The 17,281-nt window shown below is 47.7% G+C and overlaps 1 protein-coding gene across 4 annotated transcripts in view; it reads left to right on the top strand.

The window, feature by feature from the left end:
* Window positions 1–17,281, top strand: part of nbl1 (NBL1, DAN family BMP antagonist) — a 43,708-nt gene that overhangs the window by 10,844 nt on the left and 15,583 nt on the right. Inside the window, exon 1 of one of the 4 annotated variants that reach the window (XM_072478257.1) lies at window positions 5,054–5,178. The exons of the other annotated variants lie outside the window; for them this stretch is intronic. The gene's annotated coding sequence lies outside the window, so the exon portion shown is untranslated. Of the gene's footprint in view, window positions 1–5,053; window positions 5,179–17,281 lie in introns of those variants that run through there. 4 annotated transcript variants of the gene reach the window in all.

The following is a 17,281-nucleotide window of genomic DNA, read 5'->3' as shown; positions in this document are numbered from 1 at the left end:
GAACCTGGGACCTGGTGCCGTGAGGCAGCAGCACTAACCACTGCGCCACCATGCTACCCTAGCATGGAGTCATCTTTAAGGGCAGCAAGGTGGCGCAGTGGATAGCATTGCTGCCTCACGGTGTCGAAGTCCCAATTTTGATTCATGTTCACTGTCCGTGTGGAGTTTGCACATTCTTCCCGTGTTTCCGTGGGTTTCGCCTCCACAACCCAAAGATGTGCAGGATAGGTGGATTGGTCATGCTAAATTGCCCCTTAATTGGAAAAAAAAATAATTGGCTACACTAAATTTATAAATAAATAAAAACATGGACTCATCGTTAACATAGAGTGTACCTGTAACATGGACTCATCTTTAACATGGAGTGTACCTGTTCTATCCCTCCCACGCCCCTTCCCCTCCTCCGGCCTAATCATCCGCGAAATGGTGCCCCAATGGAAATGTCCCCCCAGAGGGGAAGCAAATCACCGTCCCCTGCCAGTGCGCGCGCACTGTGCCCACGCAGGCGCAGAACGCGACATGCGCTGCTCTGAAATTTCCAGCAGTTTCGCGCAGCTTCTGAGTCGCGCGGCAGGCTGCCGCGAGAGAGGCGTGGCCTCCCTGCAATTTTCCCGGCGGGGAGGCCTCTGATCCACCCAGTGGTGGCCGCAGTTTCATTTGACGTCTCGTAAAAAATTGAAGCCCGGTTTAAATTCTCGGTACCGCGGAGATTTGAAAGCCCCGCGCCAGTGGCTGCCATGCCGAACAATGGCGAGCACTTGCCCCCATTAAAGATGGCGGCTGTGTGGTCAAGTGCGCACGCGCGGTGTTGGCAGCCAACATAAATCTATTCAAAGGTAGAGGAAGGAAAGCAGTGGTTGTGTTTGGTGCTTTCTTTTTGCAACTGAAATGATGGCTACATGGCATCAATGAGCTGTTGGTAGCATAACCTTCAGCCGCCTTTCCCCCTCTCCCTGAACCTTGATGTTTAAGGACCTTCTCAAAATTAAGCTTTTAATTGTCTCTTAGCTCCTCTAGTACTACTCTCTTCCGATTATGCACCTTGAGATATCCTCTATTGAAAGGTGCTATTTAAATGTAAGTTTATGATGTGCACTGTGGGCCTGAGTTGGCTGGACTGACAGATTTGCTAGCTGCTGTTTAGTCTGCCATGCACAGTGGCAGCAGCGTGTCCCATCTACAGGATGTGAAGCAGCACCTCCCAAACCCACAACCGCTACCACCTATAAAGGGACAAGGGCAGCAGATATCTGGGAACACCACCACCTGGAAGTTCCCCATCCAAGCCACTCACCATTCTGACTTGGACATATATCGTCATTCCTTCACTGTCGCTGGGTAAAGTTCCTAAGAGCACGGTGGGTGTACCTATATTGCAGGGACTGCATTGATTCGAGAAAGTAGCTCACCACCACCTTCTCGAGGGCAACTTGTGATGGACAACAAATGCGGGCCTAGCCAGCGACGCCCAAATTCCGTAAACAAATAAAGAAAACTTGCCGTGAACACCAACCCCTCTTCATCCCAGCAATGGTGTCAACTTTTGCGCATTTTCTGTTAAGTTCCTTGGGATGTTACAGGCACTATAGAAATAATTTTTCAAAAAGATTCTCCTTTCAAACTGGTATCTTTTTTTTCATATAAATTTACAGTACCCAATTCATTTTTTCCAATTAAGGGGCAAATTAGCGTGGCCAATCCACCTAGCCTGCACATCTTTTGGGTTGTGGGGGCGAAACCCACGCAAACACAGGGAGAATATGCAAACTCCACACAGACAGTGACCCAGAGCCGGGATTGAACCTGGGACCTCGGTGCTGTGAGGCTGCAGGGCTAACCCACTGCGCCACCGTGCTGCCCCCAAACTGGTATCATTGACTAAGATTAGGCTCAGTAGCCACGCTTTGATCAAGAAGCTCTGTGGAATTTTTATTTTCTACACAAGACGGTGCTTTAGGGGAGTCTTTGAGACACCCTCCCTGAGATTTTTGGCTCCACCGGGGGCACCTCATTCCAATGCTGTGTTGAATCATAGAATTTAGTGCAGAAGGAGGCCATCCGGTCCATCGAGTACGCACCAGCCCCGGGAAAGAGCACCCCACTCTAGTCCACGCCATCCCTGCAACCCCACACAATCTTTTTGGACACTAAGGGCTATTTATCATACCAATCCACCTAACCTGCACATCTTTGGACTGTGGGGGGAAACCAGAGCACCCGGAGGAAACCCACGCAGACACGGGGAGAAGGTGCAGACTCCGCACAGACAGTGACCCAAGCAGGGAATCGAACCTGGGACCCTGGAGCTGTGAAGCAACCGTGCTAACCACTGTGCTGCCCCTGGGTTCTGGGCGTTGGCTCTGGGATTGGAATTGTCAGGGCTTGTTGGACCCAAAATAAGGAAACTCGAAGTTGTATAAAGCAGTCGTTCCTGTTGTACAGAGAGAGCGAGGGGGGCGGGGGGGGGGGGGGGGGGGGGGCAAACCTCTTGCTTTTTTCTCTCAAACTCGGCTTGAAACCAAGGATTGAGTTGCTGTTGTGTAGCTTCACTTCCAAACTATCCAAGACTTTGGCTGCTGTACAACTCCCAACTCGTTCCATGTATGAGTCACGTCCCCAGTGGGTGACTCATGATGGAGCTCCGTGGTTGCCCGATCCATTCCGGACTGAACTTGGCCTTCTTGGAAACAACTGCTGCAATGGGACGGCCAATCTCACTGAGGTGGTAGGTTTGCCCAGTTCATCTGACCAAGGTCTAGCGAGGCTGCACTCTGAACTCCCCGGGGCGACGTGTGGACGCCTGCTGTGAAGTAAGAAAGCACCCCAAAGATTGGATGACCCTCCTTTAGCATGTTGGGATTCAATGTTGTGTACGAAATAAAAATGCGCTTTATCGAGGCGGCACCAGGGTCACACGCTGTGCTTGGAGTCAAACCTGACAGCATTAAGACTGGAGCTTGTCCCGGCAGACTCCCCAGTGCACGGGGAGGATCTAAAAAAGATTTGGATGAGAAACAATACTTGCATTTAAAATGCAAAAAAAATTCCAAAAACGCTATGCAAGATTTGTAAGGAGAAATCTTGCTTTAACTTGATTTTTGAACAGATATAAATTCAGTCTTTAATATATGGTAATAAATGCAGACTAGGGAATTAAATTTTAATATAGGGAACAAAATGTACACTAAAATGAACTGTCGCAAATGAATCTGGTCAAGAAGTCACAGACTACTAAATGGTTGATTACACAGTCTCGTATTGTGCGACTGCTGTAACCCAGCCCTGTGCTTGGAGCTTGATGTTCAGTGTTATCGTCTAATACCTGTTTGCAAAACATTTATTTAACCAGGTTCCTGGGGTCAGGCAGCAGTCTTAACTCCCGGGCGGTAAAGGAAGTAATTTTCATTTGGAGCAGCACAGTGCCTCAGGACACGAGGCAGGAGCTGCTCACATCTATCCGGCTGCGGATAGGCGAGAAATTCTGCACCCGCTTCAAAATCAGCAACATGAGCCCAGCTCATATTTGGGGACATTGGAGATACAATCTGCTCCATGGAGTTAGTTGCCCCGCTAATCATCTCAAATATAGGAACTTCTCTTGAGTTGGCACACTAGTGTCAGGAATTGCTGCTTTTTCCTTCAACCCTAACAGAAATGGATATTGTTTGCAAAGACTGCCTGTCTTTGACTTCAGTCAATGCAAGTCCAGGATAAGATTAATTATTGACCATGATCATCATGGATTTTCTTAGACAGACAATTTTTAAGTGGACAGGGTATAAACATTTCTAAACCAGACATTGAAAGTTTGCTTATTTAAAATAAAGCCCATTTCCTTTCATTTTGATAGGGGAGCTTTTTTTTTGCTTTAGTTTGTATTTTTGATGAATTTCGAAGCAAACATCTGCCCATAAATCCTGACCCCTTCCCTTCTCTATTTGGGCCTTGGTATAAAATGGCCTCTCAGTACTGCCTCACTCTCAGTACTGATCAGCCTGAGTTACTGTGGCCAACCTAATTATCGCTCAGACACCCTGCAGAGAAAATCCCCATGCACAGAAACAACATTTCTCACATATCCTCTTATCAATTTACTTTTTATTCCCCCCTCTTTGTGTCTTCACCAACCAATTCTCCAAAACTCAAATGTGTCTCATGAGCCTTTTTCTCAAGTTTGCTGGAGATCACCCAAATCAATTCACAGCAGATGTCCACATAAAATCCTGCAAATGGATTGGGGATGATTTGATCGCCAGCTTCTGATGTTTGAATGTGCTGTGAACTTCCAGCAAAGGCACCTCTTGCCTGCAGATGGCGAGTGCCCCCATACTCAGCTCACGATGGTTAATGAGAAAAGAGACACTTGCAATATGGAGTGTGAAGGGAACGTTTGGACACGTGTGCCTTGGGACTCCTCAGCAGCAGGCAGATAACAAAGTAATGTGACAGATAATAAGCTGCTGAAAGTTTGGGACTTTTGGGAATGTAATCATGCTCTTTGAAGTTAAGCTCCTTTTTCAGATGTTCTCTGGCTCCAGTTAGCACAACAAAATTAGAATCCAAGTGGGTTGCAATGACTAACAATCACTCCCTTCTTTGCATTGGATTTGCGTAGCCCCTCATTTTGTGATCTCTATACCGTGACTATGATCCTGTAGCCAATCACAACAATCGATCTCCCATTCTTCACCATGCTCTTTCATCCTTGTTCTTCACTCTGTCCCACACCTGCTATCAGTCCCTGCCCTGTTCCCTGACCGAGTGGCCAGTTTCTATCTCTTCAGTGTACTAGATCCCCACTGGGTGCTCCACCTGGGGAACACAAAGGGTTCATTATATGGGGCCCCGAGGAGCAACCACTGTCCAGTTGTAGAGATGCTTTCAGTGACTGTATTGGAGCAAATGCATTGATCTCACTTGCTGTTCCAATGTGTTGCATTATGTTTCCCGATCTGTTCCAGGGCTGTAAACTGAATATGCAAACAGGATCTGGCTCTCATCATTGACAAACCCAGGTGAAGGGTTAAAATATTCAGCGCAGGGCATTGTCAAGATCGAAAAGGAGAAGCTGGGGTAAACCAGGTGGTGATTAGTTGACTCCAAGCTGGTACTTCGAAAGCCCGTAAACTATATGAGGAAAGAATAACTAAGGAAGATGAAGGATTCCTCAATTTGAAGGTCTCAGGAAAGTATATGGGAGTCGGTACAATATTTTGATTCAATCAGAATGAGCGCAGGGCGGACAGAATGAGTGCAGGGTGTTGAATGGGCTATTTAAAGTTTAGGAGGAGCAAAAGAGAATGGCTAATCTATTAAGTGAACAGGTTAATTAGGTGTGTTAGTAACTGATACTGCAGGGTATGTCTGTCAGCGATGATCATGTTGAATGGTTGAGCAGGCTCGACACGTCTACTCCTGTGCTTATTCCTTGTGTTTATTATCCCCCAAATGTTATTTGTGGTTTATCTTCCATTAATACTTCTTACCCCATTTCACAGGAACAGAAAAAAAAGCCATTCAGCCCCTCGAGCCTGTTCTGCCACTCAATTTGATCATGATCTGTACCTCAATTCTATTTAAGAACTCCCAGGTGACAGGTTGAGTTCAGGTCCCAGATTTATTTTTGAACTGATTCATTTTGAAATAGTTGGGTGAACGTTTGGGTCGACCAAAGTGATTGATCTGGTGCCGTGGAACGATAACAACCTTCACTTTTGTCAGTGTTACCATCGGCTGAAATTACGTGTGAGGAAGGAGCTCTTATCGCAGTGGTGTGCGTGAGGTCCCATGGAGTAGATTTTAACCATTGAAGTGCCAGAGCTGCTTGATAGTGTCAGAGAGAGAGGCCTGCTCCATTTCAAGGGCAAAGCCTCGATATCACATAAATAACAAGACCCACATCTGAACGGGTGGCCCAATGCAACATTGGATGGCCAAGAAGCCAATCCAGCCTGAGAAAGGACTGGTGAGTGTGGGAAAGTGCTTATGAACGCGGGGAGGGAAGCCTACAGTGCCAGGGGCTGACATTGTTCAGGCGGAGGTGGCATCCGGCATCCCTCTGTCACAAGAATAATTTGAGCACTTTTTCTTCAAGGGGCTCCTCTTCTGCCAGCTTTGCTGAGCAGCTCGTCCACAGAGAGGGCACTCTGTCCAGCCGGTAGTAAGGATACTGGGGTCCTATGCATGTCACAGGATCACAATTTTCATAGATCAACGAGACGCTCGCCTAACTCTGGTGGGTACCACAGGAAAATTGGTGGTGCCACTAGAATGAGATGGTAAATCCACCCCCTGCGTTCCAATTTCACTCCTGTCCATTTTCTGCCTGTGAGTTGTTCCAAATGGAAATGGAATCCCATTCACAGCCTAGGGCAGCTCAATTCATGTTGTGCATTGATAATATTCACACTGAGCGTTGAATAAATACAAACTTGGACATCAGTAAAATGTTATTTGTCCAGAGCTCTCCCGTTGTCTCTAGAGTAGGAATTAGTGAGAAAGTGAGACATTTTGAAATGAACAGTCCAGAAGGGGCTCCACTAAATGATACAATGCAACATGTTGCCATGCAAAGGATTGTGAGAAAATATTGTTCCCTTCTAATTGGGGCTTTTGTGTACACAAAGGGGTGGGTAATGTGTGTAGATGCATATATATATCGTCGAATTATAGAATGCCTAAGGTGCAGAAGGAGAGAAGGAGGCCATTCGGCCCATCAAGTCTGCACCGATGCTCCGAAAGAGCACCCATACCAAAAATATTCAGGGACGGTAGCCATAATTCCTGCAGTTTTGGGGGAGGGGTGGAACTGTCTGTATAAGGACAGCAGGCCAGGGTTTACATAGCATTTACTCACACACACACACAAATTCGCATACACATTCTCACATACACATTGGGCGGGATTCTCCGTTTTGCCGGCGCCCGGGGGTTTCCCAACAGCGTGGGGCTGTCCCACAATGGGAAACCCCATTGACCACCAGCGGATCGAGGCAAAAATGTGGCCCGGTGGGGTGGAGAATTCAGCCCATTGACACTCACACACACACTTGCGCACTCACAAAATAATATTTATTAGTGTCACAAGTAGGCTTATATTAACACCGCAATGAAGTTACTGTGAAAATCCCTAGTTGCCACACTCCGGCGCCTGTTTGGGTACTCAGAGGGAGAATTCAGAATGTCCAATTCACCTAACAGCACGTCTTTCGAGGCTTGTGGGAGGAAACCGGAGCACCCGGAGGAAACCCACATAGACACAGGGAGAACATGCAGACTCCGCACAGACAGTGACCCAAGTCAGGATTCAAACCTAGGTCCCTGGCGCTGTGAAGCAGCAGTGCTAACCACTCTGCTACTATGCCACCCTTGAACACAATCCCCCACTACCACAAATTTTGCAGTTGAGTATCCCGCATTTGGGGACATCGCAGGCGTCAGCCAAAGTGCAATGGAATAGCCTCGTCCTGGGCGAACCACCTTCTTTCACATGCACACATAAATTCATACACAAACACTCATGCAGACATACTCACATTGATACACACAAACACACACTCGTACACTCACACAGACACACACACACTCAGACACAAACTCACACATATACACAAACCCACACACATTCATACACATTCGAAGAATAAAGAACAACAAAAAGCACAGCACAGGAACAGGCCCTTTGGTCCTCCAAGCCAGCGCCGACTAACCTAAAACCCTCTACACTTGCGGGGTCTGTATCCCTCTATTCCTATCCTATTCATGTATTTATCAAGACGCCCATTAAACGTCACTATCATACCTGCTACTGCCACCTCCTCTGGCAGCGAGTTCCAGACACCGACTACCCTTTGTGTAAAAAACTTCCCTCGTACATCTCCTCTAAACTTTGCTCCTCGCACTTTAAACTTATGTCCCTATGTAATTGACTCTTCCAGCCTGGGAGAAAGCTTCTGACTATCCACTTTGTCCATGCCCCTCATAATTTTGTAGACTGCTATTAGGTCGCCCCTCAACCGTTGTCATATCAGTGAGAAAAAAACAAGTTTATCCAACCTCTCCTCATATCCATTACCAGGCAACATCCTGGTGGATCTTTTCTGCACCCTCTCCAAAACCTCCACATCCTTCTGACCGTGTGGCAACCAGAATTGAACACAAAATTCCAAGTGTGGCCTAACTAAAGTTCTCTAGAGCTGCAATATGACTTGTCAATTTTTATACTCAATGCCCCAGCCGATGAAGGCAAGCATGCCATATGCCTTCTTAACTACCTTCTCCACCTGCACTGCCACTTTCAGTGACCTGTGGACCTGTACACCTAGATCCCTCTGCCTGTCAATACCCTAAAGGGTTCTGCCATTTAATGTATATTTCCCACCTGTATTAGACTTTCCAAAATGCATATCCTCACATTTGTCCGAATTAAACTCCATCTGTCATCTCTCCGCCCAAGTCTCCAACCGATCTATATCCTGTTGTATCTTCTGACAGTCCTCATCGCTATCCGCAATTCCACCAACCTTTGTGTCATCTGCAAACTTACTAATCAGACCAGTTACATTTTCCCCCAAATCATTTATATATACTACAAATAGCAAAGGTCCACGTACTGATTCCTACGGACCACCACTAGTTACAGCTCTCCATTCAGAAAAGTAGTCTTCCACTGCTACCCTCTGTCTTCTATGACTGAGCCAGTTCTGTATCCATCTTGCCAGCTCACCTTGATTTGATTTGATTTGATTTATTGGATGCACCGAAGTACAGTGAAAAGCATTTTTCTGCGGCCGAGGAATGGACACAGTACGTACATAGCAGAAACACGAATAATCAACAGGGAACATTGACAAATGATACATTGACAAAACAGTGATTGGTTACAGTGCGGAACAAGGGGCCAAACAAAGCAAACAAAGCAAATACATGAGCAAGAGCAGCATAGAGCGTCGTGAATAGTGTTCTTACAGGGAACAGATCAGTCCGAGGGGGAGTCGTTGAGGAGTCTTGTAGCTGTGGGGAAGAAGCTGTTCCTATGTCTGGATGTGCGAGTCTTAAGATTTCTGTACCTTCTGCCTGATGGAAGGGTCTGGAAGAAGGCAATGCCTGGGTGGGAGGGGGTCTCTGATAATATTGTCTGCCTCCCTGAGGCAGCGAGAGGTATATACAGAATCAATATGAGGGTGGCAAGCTTGTGTGATGCATTGGGCTGAGTTCACCACAGTCTGCAGCTTCTTGCGATCTTGGGCCGAGCAGTTGCCATACCGGGCTGTGATGCAGCCGGATAGAATGCTCTCTATCGCACATCTGTAGACGTTTGTGAGAGTCGATGCAGACATGCCAAATTTCTTCAGCTTCCGTAGGAAGTAGAGACGTTGTTGGGCTTTCTTGACTGTTGCATCAACGTGAGTGGACCAGGACAGGCTGTTGGTGATGGTGACCCCCAGGAACTTAAAGCTATCGACCATCTCCACTTCGGAGCCATTGCTGCAGACGGGAGTGTGTGTCGTGCTGCGCTTCCTGAAGTTCGATGATCAGTTCCTTGGTCTTTCCAACATTTAGAGAGAGGTTGCTTTCGGTATACCATGCACCAAGTGATTTATCTCCCTCCTGTAGTCTGATTCGTTGTTGTTTCAGATGCGGCCCACCACATTCGTATCATCCGCAAACTTATAGATTGAGTTGGAGTTAAATCTTGCCACACAGTCATGTGTGTATAGGGAGTACAGTAGAGGACGGAGCACACATCCTCACGGGGCTCCGGTGTTGAGGACTATTGTGGAGGAGGTGCTGTTGCCTATCCTGACAGATTGCGGTCTGTTGGTGAGGAAGTCGAGGATCCAGCTGCACAGGGAGGGGTCAAGTCCAAGGTTGCGGAGTTTGGTTATTAGTCTTGTTGGGATAATGGTGTTGAAGACGGAGCTGTAGTCTATGAACAACAGTCTTACATAGGTGTCCTTGTTGTCGAGGTGTTCGAGTGTTGATTGCAGAGCCAGTGAGATAGCGTCTGCTGTGGACCGGTTGCGGTGATAGGCAAACTGCAATGAATGGAGACCTCTGATCCCGTGTGACTTCACCTCTTGTACCAGTCTGCAATGAGGGACCTTGTCAAAGGCCTTACTGAAGTCCATGTAGACAACATCCACTGCCCTACCCTCATCAATCATCTTTGTTACTTCCTCGAAAAACTTGATCAGATTAATGAGACACGACCTCCCCTTCACAAATCCATGCTGCCTCTCGCTAATACATTCACTTGCTTCAAAATGGGAGTGAATCCTGTCTCAAAGAATCCTCTCCAATAATTTCCCTACCACATGACGTAAGGCTCACCGGCCTGTAATTTCCTGGATTATCCTTGCTACCCTTCTTAAAATAAAGGAACAACATTAGCTATTTTCCAGTCCTCTGGGACCTCACCTGTAGACAGTGAGGATACAAAGATTTCTGGCAAGACTCCAGCAATTTCCTCCCTTGCCTCCATCAGTATTCTGGGGTAGATCCCATCAGGCCCTGGGGACATTTAAAAAAATAAATTTAGAGTGCCCAATTATTATTTTCCAATTAAGGGGCAATTTAATGTGGCCAAACCACCTAACCTGGACATCTTTGGTTGTGGGGGTGAAACCCACGCAAACACGGGGAGAATGTGCAAACTCCACACAGACAGTGACCCGGGGCCAGGATTGAACCCAGGTCCTCAGTGCCATAGGCAGCAGTGCTAACAACTGTGCCACAGTGTCGCCCTAGGCCCTGGGGACTTATCTACCATAATGTTTTTCAAGACACCCAACACCTTTTTGATCTCAATGTGACCCAGGCTATTGACAGACCCCCCCCCCCAGACCCATCATCCACCAAGTCCTTCTCTTTGGTGAATACTGATGCAAAGTACTCATTTAGTACCTCACCCATTTCCTTTGGCATAGATCCCCTCCCCCATCCTGGAATGGGCCAACCCTTTCCCTGGCTTGGGAATTTTCCTTAACCCTGTCTGCCAATGACTTTAGCCCTCCGGACTCCTTGATTAAGCTCCTTCCTACTTTCCTTATATTCCTCACGGGCTTCATCTGTTCCCAGCCTTCTAGCCCTTACAAATGTTTCCTTTTCCTTTTTGACTAGGCTCACAATATTCCTTGTTATCCAAAGTTCCTGAAACTTGCCATACTTATCCTTCTTCCTCATGGGACCATGATGGTCCTGAATTCCTATCAACTAACATTTGAAAACCTCACACATGCCAGATGTTGATTTACCCTCAAACATCCGTCCCCAATCTAGATTCTTCAGTTCCTTCCTAATATTGTTATAATTAGCATTCTCCCAATTTAGCACCATCACCTGAGGACTACTCCTATCTTTATCAAACAGTACCGTATAACTTACTGAATTATGGTCACTGTTCCCGAAATGCTCACTTTCTGAAACACTCACACATACATACTCAAACATACACACATAGAACATACAGTGCAGAAGGAGGCCATTTGGCCCATCGAGTCTGCACCAACCCACTTAAGTCCTCACTTCCACCCTATCCCCGTAACCCAATAACCCCTCCTAAGCTTTTATGGACACTAAGGGCAATTTAGCATGGCCAATCCACCTAACCTGCACGTCTTTGGTCTGTGGGAGGAAACCGGAGCACCCGGAGGAAACCCACGCAGTCACGGGGAGAACATGCAGACTCACAGTCAGTGACCCAAGCCGGGAATTGAACCGGGGACCCTGGCGCTGTGAAGCCACATTGCTACCCACTGTGCTACCGTGCTGCCCACACATGCACACACTCATACACATACACATTCCTGACAGGCTCACACAAACACTCACACGCACTCATACATTCTCACTTTCACACAAACACATATTCACACAGGCGCACACCCCATAGACACACACACACTCACACACACACCTTCTCACGCACCCATGCTCTCACATGCACACTCTCTCACCCCCCACACACACATATTTACACACACCCTCACAGTTACACATGCACACTCACAGTTACACATGCACACACACCCTCATACATTCACATACACACACCCTCTCTCTTACACACACTTACACACACACACCCTCTCACACACATACCCTCTCTCACACACACACCCTCTCTCACACACACACCCTCTCTGACACACACCCTCTCACACACACACCCTCTCTCACACACACACCCTCTCTCACACACACACTCTCTCTCTCACACACACCCTTAACCACACCCTCTCTCTCTGACACAGACACCCTCTCACACACTCCCTCACACACACCCTCTCACACACTCCCTCTCACACACACCCTCTCACACCCTCCCTCTCACACTCCCTCACACACATCCTCTCACACACTCCCTCACACACACCCTCTCACACACTCCCTCACACACACCCTCTCACACACTCTCTCTCACACACTCCCTCTCTCACCCTCCCTCACACACACCCTCTCACACACTCCCTCTCACACACTCTCTCACACACACCCTCTCTCTCTGACACACACACCCTCTCACACACTCCCTCACACACACCCTCTCACACACTCCCTCACACACACCCTCTCACACACTCCCTCACACACACCCTCTCACACACTCCCTCACACACACCCACTCACACACTCCCTCACACACTCCCTCACACACACTCCCTCACACACACCCTCTCACACACTCCCTCACACACACCCTCTCACACACTCCCTCACACACACCCTCTCACACACTCCCTCACACACTCCCTCACACACACCCTCTCACACACTCCCTCACACCCCACTCTCACACACTCCCTCACACACATCCTCTCACACACACCCTCTCACACACTCCCTCACACACACCCTCTCACATGCTCCCTCACACCCCCCCTCTCACACACACCCTCACACACACCCTCACACATACCCTCTCACACACCCTCTCACACACTCCCTCACACACACCCTCTCACACACACAGTTGTTTTAAAAAAAAATTATTTTTTCAATTAAGGGGCAATTTAGCGTGGCCAATCCACTTATCCTGCACATCTTTTGGGTTGTGGGGGCGAAACCCACGCAAACACGGGGAGAATGTGCAAACTCCACACAGACAGTGACCCAGAGCTGGGATCGAACCTGGGGCCTTGGGGCCGTGAGGTAGCAGGGCTAACCCACTGCGCCTCCATGCTGCCCACTCACACACATCCTCTCTCTCTCACACACACACCCTCTCACACACACTTACACACACTTACACACATACCCTCTCACACACACCCTCACATACACACTCGCTCTCACACACTCACATTCTCTCACACACACCCTTAAACACACACCCTCTCTCTTACACACACTCTCATACACACTTACACGCACACCCTCTCACACACACCCTCTCTCTCACACACTCACATTCTCTCACACACACCCTTAAACACACATCCTCTCTCACACACACACCCTCTCTCACCCCCCCCCTTACACACACACCCTCTCACACATACCCGTACACTCACACCCTCTCTCTCTGACACACACACCCTCTCACACACACTTACACACATACCCTCTCACACACACACTCACACACTCTCTCTCACACACTCACATTCTCTCACACACACCCTTAAACACACACCCTCTCTCTCACACACACACTCTCACACACACTTACACACATACCCTCTCACACAACTCTCTCTCACAAACTCACATTCTCTCACACACACCCTTAAACACACCCCCTCTCTCTCACACACACACTCTCACACACACTTACACACATACCCTCTAACACAACTCCCTCTCACACACTCACATTCTCTCACACACACCCTTAAACACACACCCTCTCTCTCACACACACACTCTCACACACATTTACACACATACCCTCTCACACACACACTCTCTCACACACTCACATTCTCTCACACACACCCTTAAACACACATCCTCTCTCTCTCACACACACCCTCTCTCACACACACACCCTCTTACACACACCCCCTCTCACACATACCCGTACACTCACACCCTCTCTCTCTGACACACACACCCTCTCACACACACTTACACACATACCCTCTCACACACACCCTCACACACTCGCTCTCACACACTCACATTCTCTCACACACACCCTTAAACACACACCCTCTCTCTCACACACACACTCTCACACACACACACACACACCCTCTCACACACACCCTCACACACACCCTCGCTCTCACACACTCACATTCTCTCACACACACCCTTAAACACACATCCTCTCTCACACACACACCCTCTCTCACCCCCCCCTTACACACACACCCTCTCACACATACCCGTACACTCACACCCTCTCTCTCTGACACACACACCCTCTCACACACACTTACACACATACCCTCTCACACACACCCTCACACACACTCTCTCTCACACACTCACATTCTCTCACACACACCCTTAAACACACACCCTCTCTCTCACACACACACTCTCACACACACTTACACACATACCCTCTCACACACACACTCTCTCACACACTCACATTCTCTCACACACACCCTTAAACACACATCCTCTCTCTCACACACACCCTCTCTCACACACACACACCCTCTTACACACACCCTCTTACACACACACCCTCTCACACATACCCGTACACTCACACCCTCTCTCTGACACACACACCCTCTCACACACACTTACACACATACCCTCTCACACACACCCTCACACACACACTCTGTCTCACACACTCACATTCTCTCACACACACCCTTAAACACACACCCTCTCTCTCACACACACGCTCTCACACACATACACAGTCAAACACTTACACACACACCCTCTTACACACACACCCTCTCACACATACCCGTACACTCACACCCTCTCTCTGACACACACACCCTCTCACACACACTTACACACATACCCTCTCACACACACCCTCACACACACACTCTCTCTCACACACTCACATTCTCTCACACACACCCTTTAACACACACCCTCTCTCTCACACACACGCTCTCACACACATACACAGTCAAACACTTACACACACCTTCTCATCACACACACCCTCTAACACACACATATGTCTCCTTCTAAAACTGTGAGAATGGAGTTTTCCTTGTCAGCAAAAACATGTTGCTGAAAAAATGTTGCCAAACAACTGGAAAGTTCAAATTTGTGTCTTGCAGCCAAATCTGCTGCTTCCATCAGGCCAAGTTGATTAGATAGACCTCAGAGTTTATATAACCTTTCAAAACAGGCCAAAATAATCAAAGCAAACACATTTTTAAATGAGCAATAGCCGAGTGAAGGAATTAACTTGATCTGTCAGAATAAAATAGGTCAGTTACAGGACCATACATAGATAACAGCATAGGAGGTGGCGAATCAGCTCATTGTGTCTGTTGGTTCTCTGTAAAACCTCCTTAGCCAGTTCCATACCCCTGCCTCCACCCCTGCCCTGAAAATGTCTTCTCTTCAGATAATGATCCAATTCCCTTTTTGACAAGCCAGGATTGAATTTGCCTCCACCACATTTTCAGGCAGTGCATTCTGGGTGCTAACCACTTGCTATGTAACATAATTTCCCCTCATTTCGTCATTGCTTCTGTTGCCAATTACCTTAGATCTGTACCCTCTGGTTCGTGACTCATTTGGGTTTCTCCCCATATTCTCTATCCAGGCCACTCATGATTATGTAAACCTCGAACAAATCTCTCCTGGCCTTCCTTAACGGGAAAAGCCCCAGCTTCGTCAAACTATCCTTGTAAAAAAAGTCTCTTATCCCTGGAACCACTCTTGTAAATCTATTTTTCTTTGGATCCCCCCCCCCCCGCTGCCTTCACACCCTTCCTAAATTGTGGTGCCCAGTTTTAGTGTGTGATGAGGCAAAGGTTACTCCATTCAGTGCCCATGTAGTTGAAATGTTAAACGGAGGTGTACACAGCTGCTGTGCAGTCTATAGCTGTACATGGTGTAGCTGGGCAGAGCAAGGTGCCAATGACCAGGAACAGGCATCAAAGTCTCACTGTGTATGGGCAGTTCAGATAGTTGACATCTAGGTCTTCGCTTACGTGAACACGATGTTTGATGTGATAGAACCACAGAGATCCTTAGTAAACATAGATTAATTAATTCCATTATTAGACTAACAGCTTTAGACCACAAAATAGTTCCTGAAATAACATTAGCAGGACACTGGAAGGTGCGCGGATGGCAAGCTGGGTAAAAATGTCACCCGTAGTGTTACAGACTTGAAGAGCCTGTATTTGAAAGTTGACCTATGCTGGTCAGATGGGGACTCAGTAATTGGTATCAGTGCTCTGGGACTAGGCAGTAGAGAGTCAATCAGGATTTCTGCTTGAGATCTCCTGTTGGGAGGACGCTCGCATTGATTTCAAGTGAGGGAAAAGGTCAGACTCACCTTTGATTGTTTTTAAAAAATGTTCACGGGATGCCTGGTTAATATTGGATCATCCACGCGCATTATTGAGCCTTTGGTCTCCTAAGAAAACGATGGCTTCTTCAATTACTACAGTCCTGGGCTGATGTGCTCCCACAGTGATGCTAGGTAGGAAATACGAGGAAATACTTTTGACATAGTGATGGCAATAGGCATGCAAGTCAGGATGGTGCCTGATTTAAGAGGGACAAGGAGATGATGATGTTCTCCTGACCTTTCTGCTCATGTCCTTCTCCATGGTAGAGGTGATTGGTATGGGAGCATCTATTGAAATCAACTTAATGATTTGCTGCAATTCATTCTGTATTAAAGGTAAAGGTGCCCAGGTGACCATAGGCTGCTTTCCCCTTTGAGGTGGGAGAGCTGACTGGTGGTGATTTAACCTGAGAATCATCAAACCTCAGGTGAGGGGCAAGGTTGAGAAGGCGGAGTCTTTGTGAATAACCTCAGCTGGTAGAGGAATTGAACTCACACTGTTTTAGTGTCTCTGCATCAGGAGCCAGCCGTCCAGCCCACTGAGCCAAACCAGCCCCTGGTGTAGAAGAACACATGAAATAGGAACAGGAGTACACCTTATGGACTGTCGAGTCTGCTCCGTCATTCAATATGATCATGTCTGATTTGGGGCCTCAGGTCCACTTTCTTGCCCACTCCCCATATCCCTCGAATTCCAGAGAGACCAAAACCTATCCTGGCCTTGTGTATTCAATGATGGAGCATCCACAACCCACTCAGACAGAGATTCACAACCGTTTAGTGTGAAATAACTCCACCTCACCCCAGTCCTAAACGTAC

This window comes from Scyliorhinus torazame, chromosome 16, assembly GCF_047496885.1.
Source record: "Scyliorhinus torazame isolate Kashiwa2021f chromosome 16, sScyTor2.1, whole genome shotgun sequence".
In the NCBI taxonomy this organism is placed as follows: Eukaryota; Metazoa; Chordata; class Chondrichthyes; order Carcharhiniformes; family Scyliorhinidae; genus Scyliorhinus; species Scyliorhinus torazame.
This window is presented reverse-complemented; position numbering and strand designations above follow the sequence as displayed.